The sequence below is a fragment of the Notolabrus celidotus genome, chromosome 13 (assembly GCF_009762535.1).
Source record: "Notolabrus celidotus isolate fNotCel1 chromosome 13, fNotCel1.pri, whole genome shotgun sequence".
NCBI lineage: Eukaryota > Metazoa > Chordata > Actinopteri > Labriformes > Labridae > Notolabrus > Notolabrus celidotus.
In genome coordinates this window covers 21588113-21604423 of record NC_048284.1, presented here as the reverse complement: position 1 = coordinate 21604423, position 16311 = coordinate 21588113, and the positions used below count along the sequence as shown (strand labels likewise).

The 16311-nt window shown below is 40.9% G+C and overlaps 1 long non-coding RNA gene across 1 annotated transcript; it reads right to left on the bottom strand.

Annotated features, from left to right (window-relative positions):
* Positions 1–10619: 10619 nt before the first annotated feature.
* Positions 10620–16101, bottom strand: LOC117823607. The gene is made up of 2 exons (XR_004633438.1): positions 16041–16101; positions 10620–11005 (listed from the first exon to the last, which is right to left on the bottom strand). It is a non-coding gene; the product is annotated as an uncharacterized LOC117823607 (long non-coding RNA).
* Positions 16102–16311: the final 210 nt, after the last annotated feature.

The window sequence follows — 16311 nt, the reverse complement described above, 5'->3', positions numbered from 1 at the left end:
CCCCTCTATCTGTCTTTCCAGACCCAACTCAGTCGAGGCATGATGGCTGTCTAACATGAGTCTGGTTCTGCCTGAGGTTTCTGCCTGTTAAAAGGAAGTTTTTCCTCACCACTGTAACTAGCTAAATACTGCGATGTGCAATGCTCATGATGGATTAAGGTGGGGTCAGACTGAGTCTTACCCTGTCTTGGTGTTGGGTCTCTGTTCATAATTTGACATAGTGTGGTCTAGACCTCCTATGTTTGTAAAAGCGTCTTGAGATAACGTTTGTTGTGATTTGGCGCTATACAAATAAAGATTGATTGATTGATTGATTGATTATCCAGTTGTACTGGTGACACAGTATCAGGAGAAAAGTTATAACACATATAATACTGTAACAGATCTACTGTTTGTTAGACGTGTTCAGTGTAGATGTTCTTAATTCCTACAGTGTTGACGGTCAGTGAAGGCATCAGGAGAGGTGTAGAGTGTGTGAGCGGGAGAAAGGAGAGACAAGAGGAGAAGTTCTTCATTCATTCAAACATTGATTGTTGTTTTGTTGGTTGTCGTGATCACGGCCGACAGTGACCGGTTATTAAAGATCAACGTGTTCACGAATCGGCTCGTCATCCCTACAGCGGACGGACGGACGGATGCTACAGTACATCTACATTTTCTGTAGAACTTACTAAATGTCATTCATTCTTTTGTTTGTCAGAGCCCCGTGGTGAGAGCTTTTTAGACCCTGATCCGGACAGTCCTGAGCAAAGCACCTCATCGGGTCAGAGGGGACAGGCCCGAAGTCGAGCGAGAGGGGCAGTCAGTAGAGTGAGGGGAAGCAGAGGCAGGGGACAGGGTCTCGGAGTACACGCCGGGGAAATTTACGCGCAGGAGGCGGGCAGAACAGCAGGACGGGATTTGAATGGTTTCAAATTTTGGCACCCAAAAAAGGCTGATTGGTTGGTGTTTTCCCAGGTTTACTCCAGCTGTAGATAGCAGCTTTTCTTCGCTCTTTTTTAAGAACACATTATGTATTGATTGCCATCAGGACATAAAGATCATTTTAACCAGTATAACAAAAAGTGTATCTAAATCTGATTACCAACCCCAGCTTTAATGGGAAGCCAGTGGAAGTAGCTTATTAACCGGCAACTAACTGAAAATACAAACACGTTGGCAAAAATAATTGATTCATTTATTATATTACTGATCTAAAATTATCTATGTATACAGTTTAAAAAAAACAGTCCCTGCGATTCCACGGCAGTTAGCTTTCCATGGTGATGAATTCTTATCTGGCTGTTCAGTGGCTCCGCTGCTGCTGCTAATATTGCCGGACAGGATCCAGTATGAAAATGTCTGTAGCCCGTCAATATAACATCCTAATCGAAACTAACGTTTTAGCCACATTGTTTTGATGCAAACAGAAACTACCGTTTTTACCTCACATTAAGGTCTATGGTATCAACAAGCACAAGCTAAATGTGCCAGAAATGGAGCGCCGCCTGCAAGCTAGTTCAGGCAGACAACTCGAGCTGTGCTCGTTCATACTGACACGTCATCATCCTCCCTATCAGCTGATCTCAACATCCCCATTTGGCAGTCTATTTAAGTTGCAAGTCTCCCTGTCTGTCTCAGCTTTGCAAGGGCTCCTGCTGTCCTGCTCAGTGCTGTGTGAAAACTTTGTACCCACCTCCTCCCCGGCATCCACCTGCAGGCTCCGAGGGGAGTTAGTCCTATCTCATTACATTAAATGTCTGCATTTAAATAATCTATGAGGAGTACTGAGGTTCGGAGCCCATACGCCAAACACAATACTGTATGCTGCAATAAACTTTATCTTAAGTAAGCGTGAGTTGTCTGACTGAACTCTGTTCCGTGGATTGATTTGACATGACGCGTGATCAGATTGCCTCTGCCGTTGCTCATGTTAGTGAAAGTTAATAACAGTTGTCAAGGGGGTTTGGTCAATCAGAATCAAGCATCTTACACAACCAGAAGATCAGTAAGAAAGCTGGGTTATAATCACAAATAATGAATATGTGGTTACAAGAAACATGAGAAGATACAGTTAATTTTCTTGTCATTTTTCACTTTCAAGAAGCTTTCATCTTTAGGTTTCCTATTCTCAGCCCTCCTTTCTTTAACTGAAACATGTACTTAGTGATACTGCTGATGTTCATTCATTTATAATAGAAGCAGACATTTTTCTTCAATGGCTCTCCAATCTGCAGATGTACAGTATGACACCAACTATCCTCTGCTCCATTATCATCATCTCACCCGTCCCTCTCACTCTCCCTCTCTGTGTAAACTGGGAATGCTTTTCATGCTTCATTAAGACTAGCAGTGAGGTTCCATTTAAATCCATTACTTGATAAAGCTCAGTGATACACAGTGGTGATGATGTTCTCATAACCCCTTTTAAGATTCCATTGCTGCTATAATAAGCTCTGGTGTAATTTGTACATAATAATGGCGAGAGAAACACTGTCACTACGGTGTTGTGCATCTTTTACAGCATTTTGCTAGAGAAACGCATCGGGGGTTCTTCATGGAGGCCTATTCAGAAATATGCCCTTAATTCGAATAAGACCCCCATGCCACGTGTTCGGCATCAACTGCTGAGAATTTGCTCATAAAAGCAGCACTTACTCAAAGAAGTATAATATCTCCAGTTATTCACAAACACAGATCATGTAGAGTAGATTTGGAGGAGTCAAACACCCTCTGGCTCTCCCCCCGTGGAACTAGCAGAGGAAATAGCTGTAGCATTTATTGACACTGATAAACCCTTTTACCTGTACATTCCCATCTTCTTACCTCATAATAAACTCAGATGATCTGAAATCCATTTGGCCACAATCAGCCATGGTGACTTCTTTCTTTTCCCTCTCGCTCTCAAGGCTAAATTAGGCCTCGTACATCATCATTTCCTCGAGCTTAAGCAGATGCTCGCAGCAGAATGAGGTGGGGAAGGGTGTATCGAATTAATCTAAATAATTGGTCTTCGTCTGTATGAGCGGGGCTCTCACACTGATCTCGGACAGCATAATAAAGCTGCGACCTCCCCTAAGATGAGGCTGGACGTATGGTTGGCCCTGGCTCATGTGAAGCCCGTGTCATAAGCATAATTAAGTGGTTACAACTGAGGTGAGGAAAGCTGCAATGACAGTGTAGCTCTGACCCCAACACTCGTAAATCATGATCACCAGGCTGTCACCATCGCCTTGATTATAAATAACAACCTCAGGTCCAGAGTTTCTGATTTATTCGTGTTCTACTAACAGAGGTATTTAAAGATATTTCTTTTTTTGTCATATATAATGTGAATACTTATCCTATCTGAAACATTTAGCTAACAGCTCTTGGGGTTTTTATGGAAAGACATTAGCAGACAAAGTCAAGTGCTGCTATCAGAGAGAAACACCACATATTGCTAAGAGGGATGTCCCGATCAAGATCTCAACTGGAGCTAATCTGCGTTTTTTAACTAATCAGGGATCAGCATTTAACTGATCATCTCACTCTTCTCATTTACATTAGCTGTTGTGAACTGAGCACAATTTTCAACAGAACCATGCATATGCAACCCTGTGGCTAAAATCAATCAATCAATCAATCTTTATTTGTATAGTGCAAAAACGTTATCTGAAGACGCTACATAGCAGGTCTAGAACATACTCTATGTTAGATTATTAACAAAGACCCGACTTCAAGATGGGATAAGGTCCAGTCCCCTCTTACAGACAGGACTCAGTCTGATCTCATCTTAATCCACCATGAGCAGAGCACTTTATAGCATTTAGCAAGTTACAGCGGCAAGGACAAACTTCCTTTTCATGGGCAGAAACCTCGAGCAGAACCAGACTCATGTTAGACAGCCAACTGCCTTGGTAAAGTTGGGGTTGGAAAGAGGGATAGAAGAGATGAAGAGAGAGAGATGATAGGGGTGAGATGAATAGTAGTAGTTTTAGCCGCTGGAGTCAGGCAGGTACGTAGCAGCTGAAGTGAGGAACGTCCATGGCAGCGACTCAGGAACCTATGAGACAATGGAGCAGCAGTGTGGAAATATTCAAACTAGAAAGCAAAAACATACATTTACAATATATACGCAACACAGCTTTCTTACAACTAGTTACATTTCATGGTAGAGTTGATACCGTCTGCAGCAGTTGATAGCATAGCTTCAGTTCCAGTTCTGCAGTCAGCTTTTCAACAAAGGGGCCGAGCTGACCAGTATCCTCTGTGAGTAATGCACTCACTATTGACAAGCACCTTATTTATGTGTCTTTATATCCATTATGTGCACACTTATCCTATATGAAACTTTTAGCTAATTAGTCGAGGGATGTTTGCGAAAAGAGCAGAAGCAGAAGACACTACAGAAGTATTACTGTGCTGAAACAGCTGCAGAAAAATAGAACGGCAGCTAACAAGTGAAAACAAAACATAGTTTAAGATAATAGGAGTGATAAAGATGTTGCACAGAGACATATGCTTCTTTATCTGTCTCCTATTTAAAACTATGGCTGCTGGAGTATTCCTCTTTGAAGTATTGTGAGACTGTAAATGAAGAACTAAATTAAAGTTTAATAAATATGCATCAAATTACATAGCAGGTCATTCGTATGCATGACATCTATGTCGCAGCACGCCAGCAGTGTCAGTCACATGTCACTATAATAAATAGCTGGTGTAGTTAATAGGTGGATACATTGCATACTGATAATTAACATTTAACAGGCCTCCAGGAATAATATAGAAATTAACATAAAGACTGAGTACAAACATCAAGGGGAAAGTTCTTCACTTGCTTCATGTAGCCTGGTCTTGCTTTTGATTCATTTGGAGTGAAGTTACCTTGATTTGATGAAAGACGATGCACCAATTACCTATTCAATGTATTGAAAGAAACAAAACTGCTGTAGGACATCCCCATTGAACACTCAAGCCTCTTTCACTTTTTTCAAATTTTCAGTCCTACCGGTCAGACGATTGATGGTGGGTGTGTTCCTCAGGCAAAAAGTGAAAAGTACATTTACATGTCACGACATGGGACAGTTTTTGCATATCTATGTCAATGCAACATGTGCACAGATGTTTAAGTATGTGCAGACATCTTTGCTTTCCTCATGATGAAAACAATGATCCTTCTTTAATCTCTTATTCATCCTGCTGCAGGTTGCTCTTCCTGGTTTGCATGATACAAACGCCATCACCTCCGTTCAGTCACTCGCAGTGTATTTCCCAAGTATTTCCTGCTGCATTCTCACATTGGCTCACCCTGAGGTCACACAAAAATTTAACCAGGGAAAAGTCTGGATAAAGTTGGGTTGGCTTCACATGCAGCTAACCCTGAAAACTTCAGGGAGTTATAAGGAGTTTTGTGCGTGTGTGAATACTGCTTCAGGTTGAATTCCATCAGCCTAGTTGAACAAAGGGTGAAAGTTGTGCAAGTATGTTATATAAACAAAAGATATTGTTTTCTGCATGAAGAGAATCTGCAGTGTGTAGTCTGTTGTGTGCTTTAGTGTAATGGGTACTTAAAGGAAGCGTTTTCTATTAAATTTTCCTTTTTTATGTATATCTTATTGTTTAATTTATATAAACTTGAAAGCTTTTTGTGTTTTATTCTTTGAGCAATAGAACTATTTTTTATCTCCTTTCAAGTTTTCCTATAGAAAAAAAATACTGCGTCATTGCAATTGTTGCAAATGTGACAAATAGCAAGGTTAACGTTTGAATTCATTTCTTTATTAGAGTTCTGTTGTCTGCAGGCATTATGTGTAGAACATTGAATTTATAAATGCAGCATGTTGAAAGTCACAAAGGTGTCAAAAAAATAGTGTCTGTGTTGATCTAGAGACTCCTTCCATGTAATTCAACGTAGTGCATGTATTTTTCTCTTGTGTGTTTCCTTTTTTAAGTTATCTTTGACTGGCGGCTGTGATTGACTTTCCTCCATCATTGTTGCGGGGGATAAGCTGATAACAGAGGAAACACAATTAGCAGCAACAGCAGGCGCTACATCTACAGATTGTACTCTGCAAAACAAAATGCCATTTATCTGTAAAGATAAAACATAAATATTAGCCAACCCACTGACTAATTCATAGCTATCTCAAATCTGTGTCTGGCAGCTTTCCATTTAAACAATTGCATTTGGTCAGGAAAAGGAACAGAGCTCCTCACCTCAGCTGCATCTCACCACGGGAGCTGGATTAATGCAGATTGTTTCTAGCAAGAAAACAAGATTCTCCCATTTGGTTCGGATCTATGTCAGAAATCAAACCGCGGCCTCAGCGGAGGTTTCTTGTTGCTATTCTGCCCCGGAGCAGCTTTGATGAAGTGTACATAAAACAGTGATTGATATGGAAAGGCTGGAGTGGAAGGAGAGAGGTGAGGAAAAACTCAGATGATCAAAGAGATGTGGAGTGGAGAGGGGAAATGGGCCCTATGTGGGATGCTTCCCTTTAAATTGCTTTTATAAATAAGACTTTGAAATCCTCTGAACCTTTTGTCACTGGCCCGATGATCCTCTGACATTTATGAATTAATAAAAGGACAGCAGAATGTCAGGGTATCTATTTGTTGGTTTGCCTAGACTGTGCTCCCCCATTAAGCCTTCCTCCAGCTGTAACACACAGACATTTTAGAGCCACACACACACACACACACAAATATGGGTGCACAGTGGGGAGCACATATCCTCCCTTGGTTTGCTCTTTTTTATATCTCAATATGAACACACACTGACACTTATACTGTAGTATCACATCAGCTACTCAAAATGAGGCTACTAAAGTACCAGATACATAATGACAACCATACTTGTACTACTGTTTGTTCTGTTAAAATGCTGTTTTGTTTCTGGCGCGGTGGAGCTTGACATGGAGTGTGGATAAATGGAGGGTGCCTGTGCTGTTCTTTGAGCAGGGGGACAGAGGCATGCTGAGCGTTACCGTGATTTGCGATGACAGCCATGCCCCAGTGCTATATTCATTTAAGGCACAAGGTAAGCTCTGTCCATTTGTTTCTGTTAGTGCATACATGAGGGGATGGTGCATGACAGGCAGGAAATAGATAAATGCAAAAAAAAAGGTGAGCGTTTTCCAGCCAGGTGGAGTCACAGTGTCTCCTCTAAATGAAGGATCAGCTGGGAGACATCTACATACATCATGTTTTGCTAGACTGATCTGGAGAAAGAGAGAGAAATCCCCATAGTAGAGGAGTTTGGACTAAATAATTTCATAAGAGGCTGAACACTGTGAAAATTACACCAGACAGACAGGAGAGCAAGTTTATTTTCAGCCCCAGTAGGGTGGTATTTTTGCTCACTCTCCCTGGCTCCTCTTTCTGTTAGACTACATCACTAGGTCACACACACAAGCACAGTGCTATTCCCTCCATTTTGTCCCATCTGTTAAACATGGTACATTACGAACACAATCAGCACATATTGGCAGGGTGTGCACCAGAAGTTGGTGGAACAGCCACAGAAGGCAGTGTATTTAATTTACACCACATTTCTTTTTCTCTCCAGCGTCCATGGATTGGTTCAGCATTACTCCAGTGCAGCCAAAATTCAGCTCTTATCTGTTGTTTTGCTACGCACTCACTAGACCTCTTAGGGTGGTCTCTGGTCTATTAAATGTTGGCTTGAGTCTAACCAGCCAATTGTAAATTCCTTCAAATATGTATATTAGATATTTCTAAATGTATTGAACCCAACTTCTTTGTTTGGAACTGCCAATAAAAAAAAATTGACTGAAAAAAAGCGTAAACTTTCCTCTGGTGTTAAAAGTGAACAGTATTCTATCCAATAGCCATCAGGGGACGACTCTGTTGGCTCAGAAAGATGTTAATTGTATGAAACTAGATTAAAAAGTGATGCTTCTCAGTGAAATGAATTACCATTAATTATCATTTCTTGAACAAGTTCATGGTTTCCTTTGCTATTTTAAGTAATTTTTAAAACAGTAGTGTAAACTTTGCCAATCATGGCCCTGTTTAGAGAAAAATAGCTTGACAGAGTGTGCAAGGACATGGCATGGTTTGATTGACAAGTTGCTACCAGGACAACAAGTCAGCTAGGGAGGGCATTGAGCGTACTACCAGTCAAAATGTAGACTGTTCTGATAAAAAAAAGATACCATGAAGGCTCTTAATCAAGATTTCAACCAATGGCTGACTTCATAGGGACTGCATCTACTTATCATGTTCAGTCCCTGGTTAAAAGCAAGCGGAAACCTCTGGTCTCAAAATATGAAGCCCATGCGGAAGTGTTATAAACTGCAATTCATTTAGAATCCGCTTGAGGCTGGCTGCAGAAACACCGGAAACCACATAGACACCAATTCAAAGAAGACGATCTTTGCAGCATTAATAAACATGTTTTCAGCCAGGTTCAAAAAACGGCTTGGGTCTACGTCGGTAATCTCTCTATCGGCAAACACTGTACGGGGGGTGAATTTTTTTCTAACGCGACGGTTCAGAAGATATTAAGATTACGAGTTTTTGCCCAAATAAGGACATGACTGACTTGACTCCCGGATGGGAACACATAGCTATTGGCTAGGAGGCTCAAACTCCGCCTCTTTACGTCACACTTTGCCTGGTTGAGTTCCGCATTTCCAATATGGCTGCCGCCGTAGATTGGCTTCAAAGCAGCGCTCAGGAACAGATGGGTGACGTCATGGATACTACGTCCACTACTTATACAGTCTATGGGTAAAAGCCAAGAAATATGTTTAAAGACCATAGTCATGTGCAAATCAGCTGCTAGTGAAAGGACAATTAGCATTGCTAACGTAGCAGTTGTGTCCTTTTCCTTGCGTTGTCTGATGAACCAAGCACAAGCATTCTCTTTTAGCACCAGCTTGATGTTAATTCAGGTAATTTCAGAATGATTTAAGGTCTCTGTAGTAATGCAATCCAGCAATTACAGAAAAACAGAAAGAAAAACTAAAGGTAAATGTTGGCAAGCAGGCTACACAGTGGAGATTAATGGAGCCAGTTTCAGCTAGAGAAACAAAACTGAAGTAATCGCTTCAAAAGTGCTTTATATTGAACTCTGAGGTGTTCCCACACAAACCATCACTTTAACAAAGAAACACAAACTCATTTTAACATGTTTTAGCAGAGCTTTAAGGAGTCGACCTACCTTGGGGACAGGATACAACTGGGTGATAATGATGAACAGGGTGTTCCCGAGCACAGGGCGCCCATGTTACACACAAAACACAAGTCCCAGTGGAAAGCTTAAAGGACTACAGCCCAGATAAAGTTCAGAAAATCAGAATAATAAAACAAGAGAAACTAGAGGCAAATACTGACAAAATGTAAGATGACAAGTGATGGCAAATGGAGTTGTTGTCAATGCCAAACTAACATGACAGCAAACACAGGTTTATGGGTCTAAAACATAGACTGTATAAGTAATGGACGTAGTATCCGTGGCGTCACCCATCTGTTCCTTAGCGCTGTTTTGAAGCCAATCGACGGCGGCAGCCATATTGGAAATGCGTAACTCAAACAGGCAGAGTGTGACGTGGTGGGGTTTGAGTCTCCTAGAGAACAACTATGTGTTTTTTGAACCAGGCTGTTAACATGTTTATTAATGCTGTAAAGATCGTCTTTTTTGAATTGGTGTGTATGTGGTTTCCGGTGTTTCTGCAGCTAGCCTCAAGCGGATTCTCAATGAATTGCAGTTTATAACACTTCCGCATGGGCTTCATATTTTGAGACCGGAGGTTGCCACTTGGTCTAAATTAAATCCTAAACAGCCATTCTTTGTAAGTGAAGATATGTGCTTTGTAGTTTTAAATTACTAATCTGATTGAATGGCTAACTTTAATAATGTTCTTGGGACATTGTTGCTAACATTGTTGCTAAAGCATTTCCAGTTCAGGTATAAGTTACTTGTCTTTTTTAAATCCTGCAGGCGGAGATCTTTAATACAGTTATCATGTGTCAGGACAGACATAAAGGCAGTTTCCCTTCAGTTTACTCTTTAGACCAAATAGGGAAGTTAACAATACTTTTGTTGACAGCTATTTTGTGCTGCTTGTAGTTCAACAAATAGTCTAGCAACCTTTGATTCATTGAATGTCTATCAACGTCATTCATTTTTATTCTATTCAAAAATGTTGCTCCTCATTGCACCAAGAATACTACTGACACTTACCTGCATGCACTCTGGCACTGCACACCTGTTAAGCAATTTTGGGTCCAGGTCACAGATCCCCTATCTAATATACTGGGCAGCCACATCCCCTTATGCCCCCAGCTCTGCATCTTAGGAGATATATCTAAAACACAAACAAGAAACCCTACATCTAGTGCATTACTCACAGCTCTAGCTATCGCCAAGAAAACAATCCTCCTAAACTGGAAATCAAAAAAGCTCATCAATATTGCTCAATGGAAGAATCTCCTAATAGAACATATATCCCTAGAAAAACTTTCTGCCGCTCTCAATCACAAATCAGCTGACTTCTCTAAAACCTGGTCTACATTCATCAATAAACTTACCTCTGTAACTGCCTGATTCCCAATCCACAGTATTAACCCAAACACATAGACCAACTTCTTTTGCTTAGACACACCACATGCGCACACGCACACGCACAAAATGTTGCTCCTTGTCTCTGTTTTATTTTCGTCAGCTGTCTGAATGCGTCCTCCTCTCCATCTCTCATGGCTCTGACCATGTCTGTTCTTCTGAATGTTATTTGTAATGCAGGTTCATGAGATCAAGTGTGTGTTTGTCATTCCCGGGCTCGCTCCTCCACAGTGGCTGGCTGCCTGTGTCCCTGCGATACCACAGCGAGGAGAAAACAGCATGACACGGACCACGTCGTCTGCCTCACAGAGGAGGAACATACAGAGGCCATTTCTTATATGTGGCTCTGATTTGCTCCAATGTTACATTGATTTCCCGGCGAGATGGTCAGGCAGGCGGTATTTGCTCCAGCAGTTTGATTCTGCTGTCAGTCATGCAGCAGCTGCTCTCGCTTGCCTGGAGATAAAAAAAGAGGGAAACTGGAAAAGGACACACACACACACATATGCATCAACAGTCACAGCAGGCATGAGTGTGACCCTACAAATAGTGATGAGGTCATTACAACAGACACAGTCGGAGCCGAAGCCAGGAGTCTGGAGGCTGTGCCGCAGTAGAACAGAACAGCGTACAACGTGTTCTTCAGAAAGGTCAGGGGTCAGGACGTGCTAGTCCCCATGCATGTCCTCAGCGGTGGATACAGAGGACGAGGAGCTGGTGACATCACACAGGGCCACTTCGCAGTGACTCACAGACACTAATTATGGTTTCAACCTCCTGCTCTCGCTCAGTTTGACTCCTCTCCACCTCGTCGCTGACATTTCCACCTGCGACATTTTGACAATCTCTCTCAAATCTCTCGCTCGCTCTTGCTTGAACTTTTTCTCTCACCTTTCTCTTGCCGTGAGTGTGTGTATCTTTCTCTCTGTCTTGTTCCTACACATCCTTCATGCAATGGTTAAACACTGTATTAAAACTTTTAGTTTGTTTAGTTTAGCCACCCCTTTTTCCTGTTGTTTCACTCTCTGTGTTTGTAACTCATACTGTCGTGATGCCAATTTAGCTACTATTAAAGATGAGGAATTAAAAACTACAACAACAGAAAACTAACCATATTCATGGGTATTTTCCTATCATGTCACTCACACAGTTGAAGGCTAAAATGCTGTTTTGATATCACTTTGCTCTTTCTGGGCTGAAATCCTATAAGCGCTGAATATCTGACATATCTTTATCTTTTACTTTTTTCTAGAATGTCCAGGTATTGAAAAGCAAATATATAATCAAATTCTGAAGGGACATTGGACGCTTAACAGGATCCAATACGAAAATGTCCCGATTTAGCATGCTACAACAAGCAGAAGCAAAATGGGCCTGAACTCTTTCCCGTGGATTGATTTGACATGACACATGGTCAGTTTGCCTCTGGCATTGCTCATGTAAGTCAAAGTTAATAACTGTTGTCAAGGGATTTTGACCAATCAGAATCAAGCATCTTACACAGCCGGAAATCCTTTAAGAGAGCAAGGTAATGACTACTGTTAGACAGCTTATGTTTTAACCCTTCTGTTATGTTCGTTTCTCTGGAACAGCAACAATGTTCCTGGGTCAATTTGACCCCGGTCATATTCAATTATCCAAAATTGTCAGAACCCTAAATAATCCCAATAAACATGTTTATTAATCAAATTTTTAACTCCATTACTAACCATTTAAATCAAGATTTAGTCCAATGGTGTTCTTTAATTCTCACAAACCATGGTTCAATCAGGATAACTAACTTGTTTATCATTAAAATTAATGTTAAAACTTTTTTAATGTACATTGGAAAGCCCTAAATATAAATACAATAGTTTTACATGACTTAGATTTTTGTATGTTTCATTTTACATTTTGAATTATTATTTTTTGTGAAGTGATTTTGATAAATTAACTCAACACGTCTTCTAAAATAGACTTTTGAAGGGGTCAATTTGACCCGCAATATAACAGGAGGGTTAAAACCACTTCCTACCTAAGACCACCATCAGCAGGGATTGGCTGAATGCTAACATTACCAATGGAATCGTTGTAACAGGACAGTAAGAAAGACTAAATTCAAATCCAACAGTAAAGGCACCATTAGCAGTTGTCTGAGAGTAGATTCCAATGTTGTTTTATCTGGCAATGTGGCTTTCTGTCCCTCTGGATTTTTTGCTATTTATTGTCTTGGATTTCCAGTTTATGTAGCCCATCAGCTATCGTCTAATGTCAATGCCTATTTGTTTATTACAAGTTATTGAATTGATGGATTAAAACCCATATCTTCCAGTTCCCATCACTACAGATTGACTACCGTCTCTCAGCAGGTAAGATAAGCTCAGACGCAGACATTTTTGAGACCAAAACCTCACACCACAACAACAGTTTCTACTTCTCTGCTACTCTCCTTATTAGTGATGTCCCAGCTCTAGCCCCTTGCCCCACATGACAGGCTCTCATCCAGTCCCAGAGACACTTTACATCAAGATTAAGCCTCTTGTTCAAACTAATGTGTTCTAGTAACTCTCACTGGACTTAAATAATGTCTGTTTATTCTTCCACTGTCTTTAATTCCATATTGTAGGATAGATATTTGCACTGCACATTGTCCTGCTTCTTCCTACACAGCTGAACATTTTCAGTACTCCTATTGCACACACATTTTGTGACATATTGCTTTATATATTTTAGTTTTTACTGTTTATCTTGTCTTATCTAACTTCGAGTCCCCTGGCAGTAGGAGTACTGCTGTTTGCTAGATTTCAACCTTTAGATTCTACGTTTTTGTTCTTTGTTTGTTGCTTCAAAATACCATGACAAAGTTCATGTTTGGGTACTTGGCAGTAAACCTTAAACTGATTCTGATCATTTTGCACTCCTTAAGGATTGTTTTCAACTAATGACCACTTAAATATCAACGGAAAACACTCTACTAAACAAACAGGAACCAATGCCAAAATCTGGTTACACGCTAATCAGTCTGGAAGCAGAGACATGATAACACCTTCCAGCAGTCTAGCTATTATATCACTATTTCAGTTTTCAAGCTTTAGGGCGGTCAGTAACAAATGGCTAAAAGGCCTGAATGCGGTAGCACTTTGCCACTTGAGTGGACAAAAGCAAAATGTCTAAGGATAAGTTCAGGTTTTTTTTTTTGGTGACGTCTGTTGATATCATATTAAGCGATGATTTCTTCATGCTGCTTTCTAAACAGGTGAACAGAGTGTTGGAGAGGTTACATCTTTAAAAAAGCAAGATCAGGTTTTGAAGTAGAGTTTGTCAAAAAGAGAGAGGTTTGGTCTGCAGCAGCAGTGGGTGGGATGCTGTTTGTGCTCCTGGTTTGCTCTCAACAGGCTGATATGAAGGAGCCTTGGCAGAGCAGTCAGCCAGCAGCCAGCACACCTGAGGAGTAAACATGACAGATGCTGATAGACCCTGACACAGACTGATAAGCACTCTCCCACAATCCCCCAGTGCTGTCCACAGTGGTGCAGAAACCTTATCGTTTGGTGCACCATGCCAAGCCTGCCTTCCCCTTACCACCCTGATAGACAGGCGGCACGAGATGACTCCACAACCACACACACACACACAGTGACGTAAACTGCCCACACTCCACCCGCTGGGGCTGGAAATTATACTTGACTCCTGTGATTATTCATCTCATCTCAGTTACCGGCATATTTTATTAACACCCTGAGGCTTGATTGAGCACCACTCCAAATTCAAGTGTAATGATGTAGAGCAGGCTATCAGAGAAAGAGAAAATGAATGATGAGATGCCAACATTTACACCAGTTATATGTAAATTGGCTAATAAAGAAATCTCTCCAAGAAGTGATGTGTAAGCCGAGAAATAATCAAACCGACACAAGGGCTTGTTAGTGTAAAATATTTCTTTGCGGGGAGAAGTTGTAAAGTGCACACAGTGATTCATGAAAGGATACAGTGGAAGCATTATTAGACATAATAAATTTGAATACAGTAACAGTAAAAAAAAGTTGTAGGAGTGGTAAAACTGAAGGGCTGGAGGTAGATTTACTACATAACCACAAGTGGTTTAATTGGCTTTGGTTCTTGTGTTCAGGCAGGCTCAGTCTGTCTCTTTTTGTCAAGATATAATCCAGCCTTAGACTAAAAAGGCCCAGGTGTCTACAGAGTTTTATAGTGAAGTCTACAACCCATACTGGAAGGGGTTTTAGCCTTCAATACTGCCTCAAATGTCAAATTTGGTATTGCGATATCTTGTAGGGGAGAACGGGGTTTGTTGGCACACTCTTAAATTGGGGTATGGAAATTTCCAGAATTAGGATCAGAGCTCACCTACATAGTCTTCTCTGGAGTAAGACAGCTGAACTTGAGGTGAGAGGACTTTTTGTGTTTTTCATGTCAAATTGTAAATATTCAGCTCCTCAGTATTTTTCTTCTAGGCTTTTAAACGATGGGTTTATAACAAAACAAGTGTTACCCTTACAAAGTGTGAGGGGGATGCTATAGTTTAGATTTTTATTAGCTACCTAACTACTTGTTAGATGGTTGTTAGCCTTGATGCTAGCAAAAGATTCCAGTTGGGGTTGGTTGTCACATTCTCTTATTCCCCTACTTATGCTGGGGTCCCTTGTATTTGTCAAATATAGTCCAAATCATTATCAAATGGTGTCAAAACAAGGTGTGCATGATATACCATAAATCTTCAATCATAAGGACTCCTCACAGCCGGGAACACGTCCTCTATGAGTAAATAAAGGCCAGCTTCCAATTATTGGCTTGAGCTGTGTGCTCTTTTCCTGATGGTGCTAAATTCTTTCCACATGGCTAGATGGAACTGTGGAGTCGTTTCATGACAGATGTCACACAAATTTCACAGTTTACATCCAGCTTACTTCTTGGAGTGATCCAGCAAAATGCAGCTTGTTCAGATTAAAAAAAACAATAAAACAAAAGAACAGAGATCTGTCGTATAGCGCAATCTTTTTGTTGAGCTTCAGACAGCCCTAGACTGAGTTAACCCCTGATTATGTGGAAAATAGTCATCTCAAAGTAATAATAACAGACTTTAAGTACAGGTTTCAAGTCATTCAGAGGTGGCACATCACTAAAAAGTTTGAGCATGAATAAAATACTTCAGCACAATTACCACCAATTCTCAGCAGTCAGTAAGAATTTCCCTCTAACTGTGTATGGCTGTTTGCACTGGTGTGATGTGACATGTTTTTCACTGTTTCAGAGGAGAATAACACAATTGCTAAACATGTTCTACAAGTATTCCAAGGTAGGACAAAGTCCCTAAGTTTTGTAACCTGAAAAGTCATCATTGCATCGTGTGATGAAGAAATGTGAAGCTGCATAGGCTGTGACAGTGAGAGCCATAGCGTCAATTTGAGAAGTGCAAAACGTTTACCAGAGACAACCCAAAGCTAAAGCAATTAACGACACAATCTTGCAGAACTTACATAACTTGATGACCCACCTTTTTCCCAGGTAGACACACAATGTCACATTTATCACCTGCCACACCTGCTTAGCCCCTCAACCCAAGGAACATTTCCACTCCCCTTCAGTTTCCCTTCTTTTACCTGAACCACACTGCCTCATTATGCGAACACAAATCACCTGTTCCTCATTACCTGCTGCCAGTATTTAAGCCCCGGTCTCAGCTCACTCAGTGTCAGATTGTTCTCTGCAATGCAAGACTCTCCAGCACTCTTTCTTGGATTGATCTCCCGGTTTCGACCCTGCCC